The sequence below is a fragment of the Myotis daubentonii genome, chromosome 4 (assembly GCF_963259705.1).
Source record: "Myotis daubentonii chromosome 4, mMyoDau2.1, whole genome shotgun sequence".
Classification (NCBI taxonomy): domain Eukaryota; kingdom Metazoa; phylum Chordata; class Mammalia; order Chiroptera; family Vespertilionidae; genus Myotis; species Myotis daubentonii.
The window spans coordinates 15615359-15629459 of NC_081843.1; the positions used below are offsets into that span (position 1 = coordinate 15615359).

General features: G+C 48.4%; 1 long non-coding RNA gene across 1 annotated transcript; it reads right to left on the reverse strand.

Moving 5' to 3' along the window:
* Positions 1-982: 982 nt before the first annotated feature.
* LOC132233017 (uncharacterized) lies at positions 983-14081 on the reverse strand. Its single transcript, XR_009452533.1, has 2 exons — positions 13944-14081; positions 983-8058 (listed from the first exon to the last, which is right to left on the reverse strand). It is a non-coding gene; the product is annotated as an uncharacterized LOC132233017 (long non-coding RNA).
* Between the last annotated feature and the right edge of the window lie 20 nt (positions 14082-14101).

Here is a 14101-nt window from a genome sequence, read left to right on the forward strand (position 1 = left end):
CCTGCCCTAGACACCCTGCCCCACCCTCAGGAGCCCTGCATGCCACACCCTGCATTTTGAGCTTTTCAGAGGAAATAAAAGCAGAGGCCAAGCTTACAAGTTTGAACAGTTTCAAGGACCTCTCAGTGACTGGATTGGGAGAGGGCCATCTGCCCTACTATCCTGGGAAACAGACTGGTACTTTCCCTGAATAGGAGAAGTGGTAAAAACTCCAGGTTTCCAGCCAACCCTGTTGGTCTTCCTAGAAGGATCTCTGTCCAGCCAATGGCAGAGTAATATTATGGGCCACTCATGGAGGAGTAGCTCTGGGACAGGGAAACACCCACCATATTCCTTCCTTGCTATATCTCCCCCTCAGCAGCACCTCCCCCACCTAAAGCCATTTCAGAAACAGACCTTTGAGTGACTAAGATTAAAGGCATGCAAAAGCAAGCAGAGGCGGAGCAGGCAAAGAATAAGAATGGCAATAAATAAGTGCCTATGAATAATAACCTTAAATGTAAATGGCTTAAATGCTCCAATCAAAAGACATTAGGTAGCTGAAAGGATAAGAAAACATGACCCATATATATGCAGTCTACAAGAGACCCACCTCAGCACAAAGGTCTCACACAAACTGAAAGTGAAGGGATGGAAAAAAAATTTTCAGGCAAATAGAAATGAAAAAAAAAAAAAAAAAAAAAAAGCTGGGGTAGCAATACTCATATCTGACAAAATAGAATTCAAAGTGAAGGCCATAATAAGAGATAATGAAGGCCACTGCATAATATTAAAAGAATCAATACAACAAGAGGATATAACTCTGGTAAACATATATGCACCCAATACAGGAGCATCCTGATATATTAAAAAAAAAAAAAAACTTTTGGAGGATTTTAAGGGAGAAATTGACATCAATACAATCATAGTAAGGGACTCTAACACCCCACTGACATCACTGAATAGATCTTCTAGACAAAAAATCAACAAGGAAACAGTGACCCTAAACAACACACTTGATCAGATGGCATTAATTGACATTTTCAGAATAATCACCCCAAAGCTACAGAATATACATTCTTCTCAAGTGCACATGGACATTTTCAAAGACACACCACATGTTAGGATACAAACTAAGTCTCTACAAGTTCAAGAAGACATATCAAGCATGTTCTCAGATCACAATGACCTAGAAATCAACTATAATAAAAACACTCAAAAATATTCAAACACATGGAGGCTAAATAGCATGCAATTAATAAATGGGTTACCAAAGAGATCAAAAAATTAAAAAACATCCCGAAAGCAGTCCTGAGGGAAATTCATACCACTAGGCCTTGTTATGCCCAGATTTCAAGATCCCCAAAGACCACTAGGGAGCCGAGTCTGATGCAAAAGCAAAGAGCCTTTATTCAAGCTTGAGCTCGGTCTCTCCACCTCTACCGACGCAGCAGCAGGATGCAAGAGAGCCCCGAGCTTCAGGAGAACAAAGAGTTTATAGGGCTTGGGGTCAGGAGGTGGGGTGATACTCGGACCACTGAGTTGGCCGATTCTGATTGGTTGGGTGGGGGTTAGGGTCTAGTGACACAAAGGCAGGATGCGGCCAGGGTCCAGTTACACAAAGACAGGATGTGGCTAGCATATTTCTGGCCTTAGGTTAGTTCCTCTTGCATTCCTATTGGCCGATTTAAGGGGGTGGGGGAAGCAGGGTTAAGCAACTGGTGCATTCTGTGGCTTTTCTCGGAAAAAGGTCATGTTGGGGACATAGTTACACAAGATGGAGGATACAACACAAAATGGAGTTAGTCCTGCTTTGCCCTTTCATTCCCCCCTTGTCTTGAAATTTATAGGCCCAATTATGGGATGGACTGCATTTCTACCTCGCCTTCTGCTACTAGAGGCCGGTACTGAGCGCGCAGAACCATCAACTGAACCGCCCCTATGCGCTCTTTGACAAATTGGACTAGATGGTTGATAATGCAAGGGTTGAAGGTCAATAGCATGAGTAAAATTATAAAGGGCCCAGCGAGGGCAGAAATAAGAGTGGTTAACCATGGGGACCAATTAAATAATGATTCATACCAAGACTGGGATTGCTCCCGCTCTAGCTTCCGTTTCTGCAATCCCTCTCTTATGAGGGCCATGGAGTCCTTTATAACTCCCGAATGATCAACATAAAAACAACACTCCTCCCCTAGGGCAGCACATAAGCCTCCTTGCTGCATGAACAGTAAGTCTAGTCCTCTTCTGTTCTGGAGTATTGCTTCAGATAAGGAAGTAAGAGATTCTTGCAGATGGGTAATGGACTTCTGGATTCTTTCTATATCTAGGTCTATGGCTGCTCTTAGGGTTTCATAGTTCTTGTCCTGTATAACAAGCGAGGATATCCCGGTTCCTGCTCCCGCTAGTCCCAGCCCCAGGAGCGCAGCCAGGGTCAGGGCTATGACAGGTTCTCTCCTGCTTCGGGGGCTAGCAGAGCCTATCCTGCTGAGTACTTCCTCCCCCAAATGGTACACTAGCTTGGAAATTAGCTGGACGAGTATGCAAAAGCCTTCTTTTGAGGAGTGGAGGATTTGGGAGTGGACGCAGGGAGCGAGGCCACTGGAACAGGCCCACCATGCATTTTTGGCAGGGAGCAGGTAAGCTGTCCCATTAGGGACTGTTAGTGTTATTACAAAGATGTGATTGTTCAGGGGACACTCGGCCTATGCAAGTACCTTGCCCTATTACTGCCTGGAGGGTTAGTCCTGCAGTGGCCTGCTGCCACCTGCAGGAGCTGGAATTAGAGGCCGTTGTATAATTGCCTCTAATAGCAATGCCTTCGTAATATGGTGGCCGGACATCTAGACAGAGCCAACAGGACGCGGTCAGGTCAGGTCAGGAAGCGTTCAGCACATGATATGCTCCCATAACTATGCTCCATAGGGGTCTGTGTCAGACGTTGAGGGGCGGACTGGGGTCGGGGATGCGGAGGATGCCCCGTTAGGGCCAAGGGGTGCAGAGGGCTGTGAGGCCAGGGCCCGGGTGCTCTTGGGCGGGGACGCCCGGGTAGAGGCAGGTTGGGGGGCCAGTACTTGGTTAGGCCCTACTCCTGCTGGAGCCTGTTGGGAGAGAGGTGCCACCCGTACCCGAAGAGTGAACAGTCCCCCGTGGTCCATATACCCGACCCTAGTCTTATCATAGAAACGTATTCCCCAGGTCTTACCGGCGTCCCACCCTGTCGCCTTCTTTCCTTGCTCCGTGAAAGATATTCTCACGGTGTTACAAGGATTACCTTCTCGGTCGCATGGCGGGCTATTCGGCCGCCTGATGGTAATTAGGTCACCCGTTTTCGGGGGAGTCCACCATATATGTCCCGTTGAGACACACGACCAGGAGGCACAGAAATAGTCCTCCGCTCCTCCGCATGGGTCCTGGGTGTGGCCTCGTGGAGTCCAAGAGTGCCCGGGGCAGACATAGAAGTGAAGTCCCCGGGCGAATCCGGGGTCGTATTGGACATGAATGAGGGAAAGCAGGTCTACATAGAGGTCCGGGTACCAAGTGTCTTTAGGGTGCAACTGGGAGGTCTGATTAAGTACAGTCCCCGAACTGGTGTCTATGATTTGCCAAGTAAGGTAATGGGGGGCGTGGGGACTCCCGGCGGCATGAGTGGCCGTGAGCAAGGTTACCAGTATCAGGCAGGTCGAGTACACGGTAGCCTGAGCTTGAGTGGGTTGTGCTGATTGTAATTGAGGCTCCATTGTGTGATGAGGTCCTCCTGGACTGCAGAGGGATCAGCTGGGCGGACGTGGGTGTGATGGACCCAGGTTGCGACGCCGTCTACCTTGAGAGCGGTGGGTGTAGTCAGCACCACGAAGTAGGGACCCTTCCAACGCGGCTCGAGGGTCTCCCAGCGGTGCCTTTTGACAAAAACCCAGTCTCCCGGTCTGTACTGATGAGGCGTTGGGGTCGGGCCAGCTTCGTAGATGGCACGGAGACACAGCCAAATGTCCTCGTGCGCCTGCTGGAGCCCTCTTAAGAGAAAAGATATTTCTTGATTTTCAAACTCAGCGAGAAGCTCAGCCTTAAGGTTAGGAATGATAGGGGGTGGCCTGCCAAACATGATCTCATAGGGGGTAAAGCCCAGGGTATAAGGAGAGGTCTGTACCCGGTAGAGGGCATATGGAAGGAGAGCCACCCAGTCCCCGCCAGTCTCCATGGTTAATTTGGTAAGGGTCTCTTTTAGAGTTCTATTCATCCTTTCTACCTGCCCTGAACTTTGGGGCCTATAGGCACAATGCAATTTCCAATCTGCCCCTATAGCCTTGGGTACTGCCTGTGTTACCTGTGAAATAAAAGCTGGCCCGTTATCTGATCCTATCATAGCAGGAAATCCATACCTGGGTAGGATGTCTTCTAGCAGTTTCTTGGCACCATCTGAGCTGTTTCATGCCTGGTTGGGTATGCCTCTACCCATCCAAAAAAGGTGTCTATAAATACTAAAAAATATTTATAACCATACTTCCTTGGCTTGACTTCGGTAAAGTCGATCTCCTATTGAGCTCCCGGCTTGGTTCCTCTGAGCCTGGTCCCTTTTTCACTCGACCCGGCCCTCGCGTTTGTGAGTTGGCAGGTCTTACAGGCGGATACAACTTGATCTATTTTGGAGTTTTGCTGGTGAATTTTGATTCCGGCATGCTGGATTAAGTCCTTTAATTTCCGGGCCCCAAGGTGGGTGGACCGGTGCATGCGTTCTAACACTGGGACTCCAAGCCGGTCTGGCAGTATGAGCTCCTTGTCTGGTGTATACCACCATCCCTTTATCTCCTGGGCCAGGGGGAGTTTCCTGATCCGCTGCAACTCCTCCTGGGAGTATCAGGGCTGGTCTGGTAAAACTGGGTCCCCCGGGTCCGGTAGTTGTAGGGCCATGGTGGGGACCGAAGTAAGGGCCACTGCCTTGGCTGCCTGGTCAGCCTTTTGGTTACCTCTTGCTATCGGGTCATCAGTCTTCTGGTGCCCTTGGCAGTGGATAATGGCTAACTTGGCAGGAAGCCATAAGGCTGTAAGCAGGTTGAGTATCTCCTGCTTATTCTTTATAGTCCGTCCCTCTGCCGTCAGTAATCCCCTCTCCTGATAGATTGCCCCATGAACATGAGGTGTGGCAAACGCATAACAGCTATCTGTGTAGATGTTGAGCCGTTTTCTAGCTCCCAGCGTCAGCGCCTTAGTGAGGGCGACGATCTCTGCTTGCTGGGCTGACGTTCCGGAGGGTAGAGCTTCTGCCCATACGATGTTCGTTTCAGTGACCGCCACAGCACCCGCGTACCTGTGCCCGTCCCATATAAAGCTGCTCCCATCCGTGAACCAAGTGGCCTCGGCATCTGGGAGAGGCCGGTCGGTCAAGTCCTTCCGGAATCCATGTACTTGCTCTAGGATTCCCGCACAGTCATGTAGTGGGGCATCTAGGTCAGGGTTGGGCAGCAAAGTAGCGGGGTTAAGGGCCTCACTGGGGTGGAACTGCACTCTAGGGGGGTTGAGCAGAAGGCTCTGATAATGGGTCATACATGCGTTGCTCATCCATCTATCAGGAGGCTGTTTCAGGACTCCCTCAATGGCATGCAGGGTTGTGATCCAGATTTCCTGCCCCAGGGTCAGTTTGTCGGCATCTTTGACTAAGAGCGCTGTTGCTGCAATAATTCTTAGGCACGGCGGCCAGCCGGCAGCTACTGGATCTAGCTTCTTAGACAAGTAAGCTACTGGGCGGCTCCAGGGGCCCAAGGCTTGAGTCAAAACCCCTTTCGCTATTCCTTTGTGTTTTCGTCTACAAAGAGGTGAAAGGGCTTTGTAACGTCTGGCAGTCCTAGGGCCGGAGCATCTAGGAGGGCTTTCTTTAACTGATTAAAGGCAGCCTCTTTCTTAGTCCATTCAAACGCCCTCCCCTCTTTGGTAGCTTCATATAGGGGCCTGGCGAGAGGCGGCAGTAGCCGGCCGATCCTAGGAATTCCCTTATTTCCCTTCCGGAGGTAGGAGTAGGGATCTTCAGGACAGTTTCTTTTCTGGCATCTGATAGCTGCCGCTGTCCACCATCTAGGATGTACCCCAGGTAACTGAGCCTCTCTCTGCATATCTGAGCCTTCTTCGCAGATGCCCGGTACCCTAAGACCCTCAAGGTAGCCAGCAGATCCTGGGTCCCCCGCTCACAGTCCTCGGCCGTGTCAGCAGCAATCAGGATGTCATCTACGTACTGGAGGAGGGTGAGGCTGGGGTGCTCCCTCCTGTACTCACCCAGGTCCTCATGTAGCGCCTCGTCAAAGATGGTGGGTGAATTTTTGAACCCCTGAGGCAACCATGTCCAGGTTAATTGTCCACTGTAGCCCTCCTCTGGGTCATGCCATTTGAAGGCAAATAACGGTTGGCTTCGGGGCGCCAGCGGCAGACTGAAGAAGGCATCCTTTAAATCTAATACAGTATACCAGACTCTAGAGGGTGCCAAGGAGCTCAAGAGAGTATATGGGTTGGGAACAGTTGGGTGTATGTCCATAACTCTTTTATTTACTTCCCAAGGTCCTGTACTTGTCGGTAATCATTCGTGTGAGGCTTCCTGACTGGCAGGAGGGGGGTGTTCCAGGCAGATTGGCAGGGAACTAGTACCCCTAGGCTTCGCAGTCTCCGGATGTGAGGCTGGATTCCCTTCCGGGCCTCCTGAGACATAGGGTACTGCTTGATTCTTACTGGGCCTTCTCCTGGTTTTAGCTCTACTAGGATTGAGGTCCTGTGAGCGGCTAGTCCTACCCCGCCCCCGTCTCTGCCAAAGCCGTGGAGAATTCTTGTAGCTATCTGTCCATGTTGTTCTCTATTGGGGACGCCTTCTGGTGGAGGCGGTACTCATCCTCCAGTCTCAGAGTCAGGACCTGGATGGGGTGGCCTTTGCCATCAGAGACCTGAGCCCCCCCCCCCCCCTTGTCTGAAAGTTATCTGACCTCCAATCTTGGCCAGTAAGTCCCGTCCTAACAGTGGGTAGGGGCATTCCAGTATTACCATGAAGGAGTGGGATACCCAGCCCGTCCCTAGATCTACCGTTCTTCGGGTAGTCCATGAATACTGGCTCATACCAGTTGCCCCTTGTACCCAGGACTTATTGTTTGCTAGCTTCCCCTGAGGTGTACGGAGGACCGAATGTTGCGCTCCAGTGTCGACAAAGAAGTTAACGGGGTCCCCTCCACTCTCAGAGTTACCCTGGGCTCGGGGAGGGGGTCCAAACCCCGACTCCCCTAATCACTCAGTTCATCCAGCTCTAAGACTTTCACTCAATCAGTCTTGCTTCCCTTCCCACCGGCCTTCTTTGGACATTCTCGGGCCCAATGCCCTATTTCCTTGCAGTAAGCACACTGATCCTTCTGCAGCCTCCGCCTCCCTTCCCTGGCGGTCTCCTTACCTCTTTTCTTTTCTGGTCACTTGCAAGCTGTTGGAGGCAGCGGTCCCATTCCTCGGGAGAGTCCGTGGTGGTAGCCAGCAGAATCCTGGCCAGGTCTTGGGTTTGCTTACTGCTGGCAGCTGCCACAGCGCAAGCCTGTTTATCTTCTGGGGGCTCCCAGTTGTTGTATACCTTTTAGGCTACTACCAGCAAGTCCTGCAGACTTTTCCCCCTAGTCTATCTATCTTCTGCAGTTTTCTCCTAATGTCTGCAGCAGATTGGTTTACAAAGGCCATGATAACAGCCGCCTTGTTCTCGGGAGCCTCTGGGTCTATGAGGGTATAGGTACGGAACGCCTCCATGACCCACTCTAGGAAGGCCACTGGAGATTCATCCTTCTTCTGCTGTACATTTCCTACCTTAGCCAAATTAGTCGGCTTCCTAGCAGCCATCCGAAGACCCCCCATTAGAGTCTGGCGGTAGACCCAGAGCCTCTCCTTACCTTCTGCCGTGTTGAAACCCCATTCAAGCCTAGTTAGAGGAAAAAAGGTATCTGTCTGAGCCTGGTTGGTGGTAGGATTCCCGTCCGTGCCCGGGACTAGCTTTCGGGCCTCATTGAGGAACCTCTCCCTCTCCTCGATGGTGAATAGGACCTGCAAAAGCTGCTGACAGTCGTCCCAGGTAGGCTGATGGGTGAAAAGAACAGAATCTAGTAAATCAATGAGCCCTGCCGGCTTCTCAGAAAACTTAGGATTCTGAGCTTTCCAATTATAGAGGTCGCTAGTGACGAAAGGCCAGTAGTGGTGGGGCTGATTGCCCCCCTCATCTGGGGGACTGGTGGCTCGCAGGGGTAGAGTCTTAATAGTGGAGTCGGCAACGCAGGCAGACTGCTCTCTCTGAACCCTTGGTCTGGTATAGGGCGGGCTTCCCACTGGAACGCCTCCGCCCTCCGCTCTCGGAGCAGCGCCTGCTTCCCCGGATGGGGGGTGGCTGGGTCCCTCCGGCACTCTAGGGGACTGATACGTGGGAGGAAAAATCAGTTCTTCTTCAGTTCCCCCCTGCAAGACAGGGTAGAGGGGAGCTGATGGCTGGGTGACCTTCATTTCCTCCTTCTTCTCCGTCCCCTGCAAAGCAAGAATAGGTCTCGGCTCCAGAGGGCGTGGGGCCAGGAAGGGCTTAAGCCGAGGGTGGGTCCTCCACAAGGTCCTGCCAAGTAATAATGTAAGGGAGTTGATCAGGATGACCCTTCTTGGGCCGGGAGATGACGTCTCTGACCCGGCGGATGGTAGGGAGGTCGAAAGTTCCCTCTGGCGGCCATCCAACACTGAAAGTTGGCCACTTGCTGGAACAAAAAGTCTGCCACTGACCCTTCCGGACCTCCACACTGAGGTCGTTGGCTCTTCCCCTAATTTCCTTGAAATGATCAACCATAATACTTAAAGGAGTAGTCTGAGTCTGTCCCATAATGTCCCTCCAGTAAGTCCACAGAATAAAACAGAGAAACACAAACACAGATAAACAAAGGGCCCCAAAGAACAGTCTTCCAACTCCGTGGAAGCAAAACCAAAAGCTAGACGACGGCCTCACGCCGACTGGTGGGAGCGCCCAGCCTCACCTCAGATTTGTGAGAGGATTCCATGTCCCTCCAGAAAGGAGGATCGGAACGTCTTTCGAGTCCTCCAGCCCGTGGTCCTCCAGTGCGTCCACTTAGACCGCATCGGGCACAACCAGAATACCAGAGATGAGCTCACACAAGAGGGACAGAAACACACAAACACACAGACACCTACCGCGGTCAGTCAGGCTCTCCAGGTCAGGGTCCCTCGTGGGTCTTGGGGATCCCGGACGAGCCCCCAAATGTTATGCCCAGATTTCAAGATCCCCAAAGACCACTAGGGAGCCGAGTCCGATGCAAAAGCAAAGAGCCTTTATTTAAGCTCAAGCTCGGTCTCTTCGCCTCTACCAATGCAGCAGCAGGATGCAAGAGAGCCCCGAGCTTCAGGAGAACAAAGAGTTTATAGGGCTTGGGGTAGGGAGGTGAGGTGATACTTGGACCACTGAGTTGGCCGATTCTGATTGGTTGGGTGGGGGCTAGAGTCTAGTGACACAAAGGCAGGATGCGGCCAGGGTCCAGTTACACAAAGACAGGATGTGGCTAGCATATTTCTGGCCTTAGGTTAGTTCCTCTTGCATTCCTATTGGCTGATTTAAGGGGGTGGGGGAAGCAGGGTTAAGCAACTGGTGCATTCTGTGGCTTTTCTCGGAAAAAGGTCATGTTGGGGACATAGTTACACAAGATGGAGGATACAACACAAAATGGAGTTGGTCCTTCTTTGCCCTTTCAGGCTACCTTAAAAAACAAGAAAAAAGTTTAATAAGTTATCTAACTCTACAATTTAAAGAATTAGAGAACAAGAAAAGCCCAGAGTAAGTAGAAGGAAGGAAATAATACAGATCAGAGCAGAAATAAATGACATAGAGACAATAAATAAATAAATAAAACCAATAAATAAAACAAATAAAACCTGGTTCTTTGAAAAGATAAACAAGATTGATGAAACTCTATCCAGACTCATCAAGAAACAAAGAGGACACAAATAAACAGAATCAGAAACAAAAGAAGTGAAGTAATAAATGATCCCAGAGAAATACAAAGGATCATAAAAAAAACCCAAAAAACCTATGAACGACTACATCCCAACAAACTGGACAATCTGGACAAAATGGATATATTCCAAGAAAAATACAATCTTCCAAAACTCAACCAGGAAGAATAAAAAAAACCCCACCTGAGTAGACCCATAACTACTGATGAAATTGAAGCAGTAATTTTAAAACTTCCAGCAACAAAGCCCTGGTCTGAAAGGCTTCACAGGGAAGTTTTACCAAACAGTCAAAGAAGAACTAACACCTATCCTCCTCAAAGTATTCCAAAAAATTCAAGAGGAAGGAATACTTGCAAGCTCTTTTTATGAGGCCAGCATTACACTATTTCTAAAACCAGATAAAGCAACTATATCCCTTATGAACATAGATGCTAAAATCCTCAACAAAATATTAGCGAATCGGATCCAGCAATATATTAAAAAGATCATATACCATGACCAAGTGGGATTTATTCCAGGGATGAAAGGCAGGTACAATATTTGCAAACCAATAAATGTGATACATCACATAAACAGATTGCAAGACAAAAATCACATGATCAGCCACTGTTGTTCAACATAGCACTGGAAGTCCTAACCATAGCAATCAGACAAAAAGAAAAAAATAAAAGGCATCCAAATTGGAAAGGAGGAAGTAAAACTGTCATTAAATGCAGATAACATGATGTACACAGAAAACCCTAAAGACTCCATCAAAAAACTACTAGATTTGCCCTAGCTGGTTTGGCTCAGTAGATAGAGAATCAGCCTGTGGACTGAAGGGTCTTGGGTTCGATTCCCAGTCAGGCAAATGCCCAGGTTGTGGGCTCAATCCCTAGTGGGGGGCATGCAAGAGTCATCTGATCAGTGATTCTCTCATCATTGATGTTTCTCTCTCTCTCTTCCTCTCCCTTCCTCTTTGAGATCAATAAAAATATATTAAAAAAAAACAAACTCCTAGATTTGGATGTGAGGGCAATCTGGCTGCAATATTTGTCACCCATTAATCCCCAGGGTTGATTTGGCTGATCTGGCTGACTAGGCGGGTGTCCCCCTCCTCCCTCACCAATCCATGTGCGTCCCTCCTGAAGCTGCGTGCTCAGTTGAAAAAGACTTGCTCAGTGAGAATAGATGACCTTCGCTCCAGAGGACAGGACCTGTCTTTGGTCAAGAGTATACGAGAAGCTGCACTCCCCTGCTAGAACCTCCAAACAATCTCTCAAAAAACTACTAGATTTAATAAATAAATTTGGCAATGTAGCAGAATACAAAATTAACACCCAGAAATCTATAGCTTTTTTTTACACCAATAATGAACTCTCAGAAAGAGAAACTAAAAAAAAAACAAAAACAAAAAAAAACATTTACCACTGCAACAACAAAAAAATTAAGAAACTTAGGGTATATACTTAACCAAGGAGGTAAAAAACTACAGGACGTTGAAAAAAGAGAGAGAGGAAGACACAAACAAGTGGAAGAATATACTGTGTTCATGGATTGGTAGAGTCAATATCATTAAAATGCCCATACTACCCAAAGCAATCTATAGATTCAATTCAATCCCTATTTAAATACCAACAGCATATTTCACAGATCTAGAACAAACACTCCAAAAGTTAATATGGAACTAAAAAAGGGCCTAATAACCTCAGCAATCTTGAGAAAGAAGAACAAAGATGGAGGAATCACAATACCAGATATCAAGTTATACTACAAAGCCACTGTAATCAAAACAGCCTGGTACTAGCACAAGCACAGGCATATAGATCAATGGAAGAGAATGGAGAACCCAGAAATCAACCCAAGCCATTATGTTCAATTAATATTTGACAAAGGAAGCAAGAGCATACAATGGAGTAAAGACAGTCTCTTCAATAAATTGTGTTGGGAAAATTGGACAGGTACATGCAAAAAGATGAAACTAGACCACCAACTTACACCATACACAAGAATAAACTTGAAATGGATAAAAAACTTAAATGAAGTTGTGAAATCATAAAAATCCTAGAAGAATCCATAGGCAGCAAAATCTCAGACATCTCTCATAGCAATATGTTTACAGATACTTCTCCTAGGACAAAGGAAACTAAGGAGAAAACAAACAAATGGGACTATATCAAAATAAAAAACTTCGGCACAGTGAAAGAAACCATCAACAAAATGAAAAGGGAGCCCACTGCATGGAAGAACATATTTGCCAATGATACAGCCAATAAGGGGTTAATTTTAATATATAGGGAACTCATACAACTTAACAAAAGGAAGACAATCCAATTAAAAAATGGGTAAAGGACCTAAATAGAGACTTCTCCAAAGTGGACAAACAGAAAGCCAAGAGACATATGAAAAAATGCTCAAAGTCACTAATCATCTGAGAGATGCAAATTTAAACACACTGAGGTATCACCTCACACCTGTCAGAATGACTATCATCAACAAACTACAAGTGTTGGCGAGGATGTGGAGAAAAGAGAACCCTTGCACACTGCTAGTGTGAATGCATATTAGTGCAGCCATTATGGAAAACAGTATTGTGTTTCCTCAACAAATTAAAAATGGAACTCTCATTTGACCCAGTGATCCCACTTCTAGGAACATATCCTAAGAAACCAGAAACACCAATCAGAAAGGATATAGGCACCCCTATGTTCATACCTGCACAATTTACAATAGCTAAGATTTGGAAACAGCCCAAGTGCCCATCAGCAGATGTGTGAATAAAAAAGTTGTAGTACATCTACACAATGAAATACTACTGTAAAAAGGAAAGAACTCTTAGTATTTCCAACAGCATGGAGGGACCTGGAGAGAATTATGCTAAGCGAAATAAGCCAGTCAGAGAAAGATAAGTATCACATGATCTCACTCATATGGAATCTAATGAACAAAACAGACATAGAAGCACGGAATAAACTGGAATCTCAGAGGGAATGGGGGGCGGGAGGGGAATAGAAGGAGATCAACCAAAGAACTTGTATGCATACATGTATAACCCATGGACACAGACAATAGGGTAGTGAAGGCCTTGGGTGGTCTAGAAGAGGTCAATGGGGGTGGGGAAGGGGGGTATGTAGTACTTTCAACAATAACGACTTTAAAAAGGTGTGTGGGGGGTGGGGGTGGGGGTGGGTGGGGATTCAGGTTGCCTTTCTGCCAAAGAACTTGAACTGCCTTCATTTATATTCTCTTTCCATTTTAATGTGGCAGGAGGGGCTAGAGATAGAGGAATCAAAAGCATTGCTGTTAACAGTCCTTTTTAACAAAAAAAAGGAGTACCATATCTCCTCAGCAGCAAGGCCGGGACTAGAACCTGTAGCCATCCCCACCCCCCACCCCTTGTCTAACACATTTTCGTACCTCCGCACTTTATCTGGAAGAATAACTTAACAAATGCTATTCTAGTTTCATGCAGAAAGCGGAGCCGGCACTCCTCTCGACTGCTGACATCATATTAATTTTAAAATTCTGGTCTCTCAAAAGCGTGTTTCCCTCTGGCGATGATCCACTCAGGAGAAAGTAGGATGAGAATGGGGACCGGGCCGATTCCCTTTCACTTGTCAAGGATGCACTAAGTACTCCCGGAGCATTTGATGCTAAAGAGGGTCTGTACTGTGGCTGAAGTGGGGCAGGAAACATCCGCAGGTTCGCGCTGCAGTGAGACGGCGATCGTGGTCACCGGCAAGAAGGAGTCAGGGCGCGGGCAGAGGTCGGAATCCGGCCTGGCCCGCTCCGGTGGACCGAGGGCACCGGGACGTAGGAAGGTGACCGCGGAGCATGCGAGAGGTGCCCGGGCCTGGCTCGACCGCCCTGAAACGACTTGGGAGGCAAAAGGCACCCAGGCCGACATGGTGCCCAGTTGCGGGCGCTTCCCCCGGCCCCCGGCCCCCGGCCCCCGGCCCCTGTCCAGGAGCAAGCAGAGCATTCACCTGACGCACGCACTCTCACCTCTTCAAAGCCGCCAGGCCAGAAATCAGGTCTCAAGCGCGGGCGTTAACCGCCCTGGGCGAACGTTCGTGGGCCTCGTGGGCCGTGCCACCGGACTACAACTCCCAGGATGCACTACGACGGCTGGACGCCGTTTCTC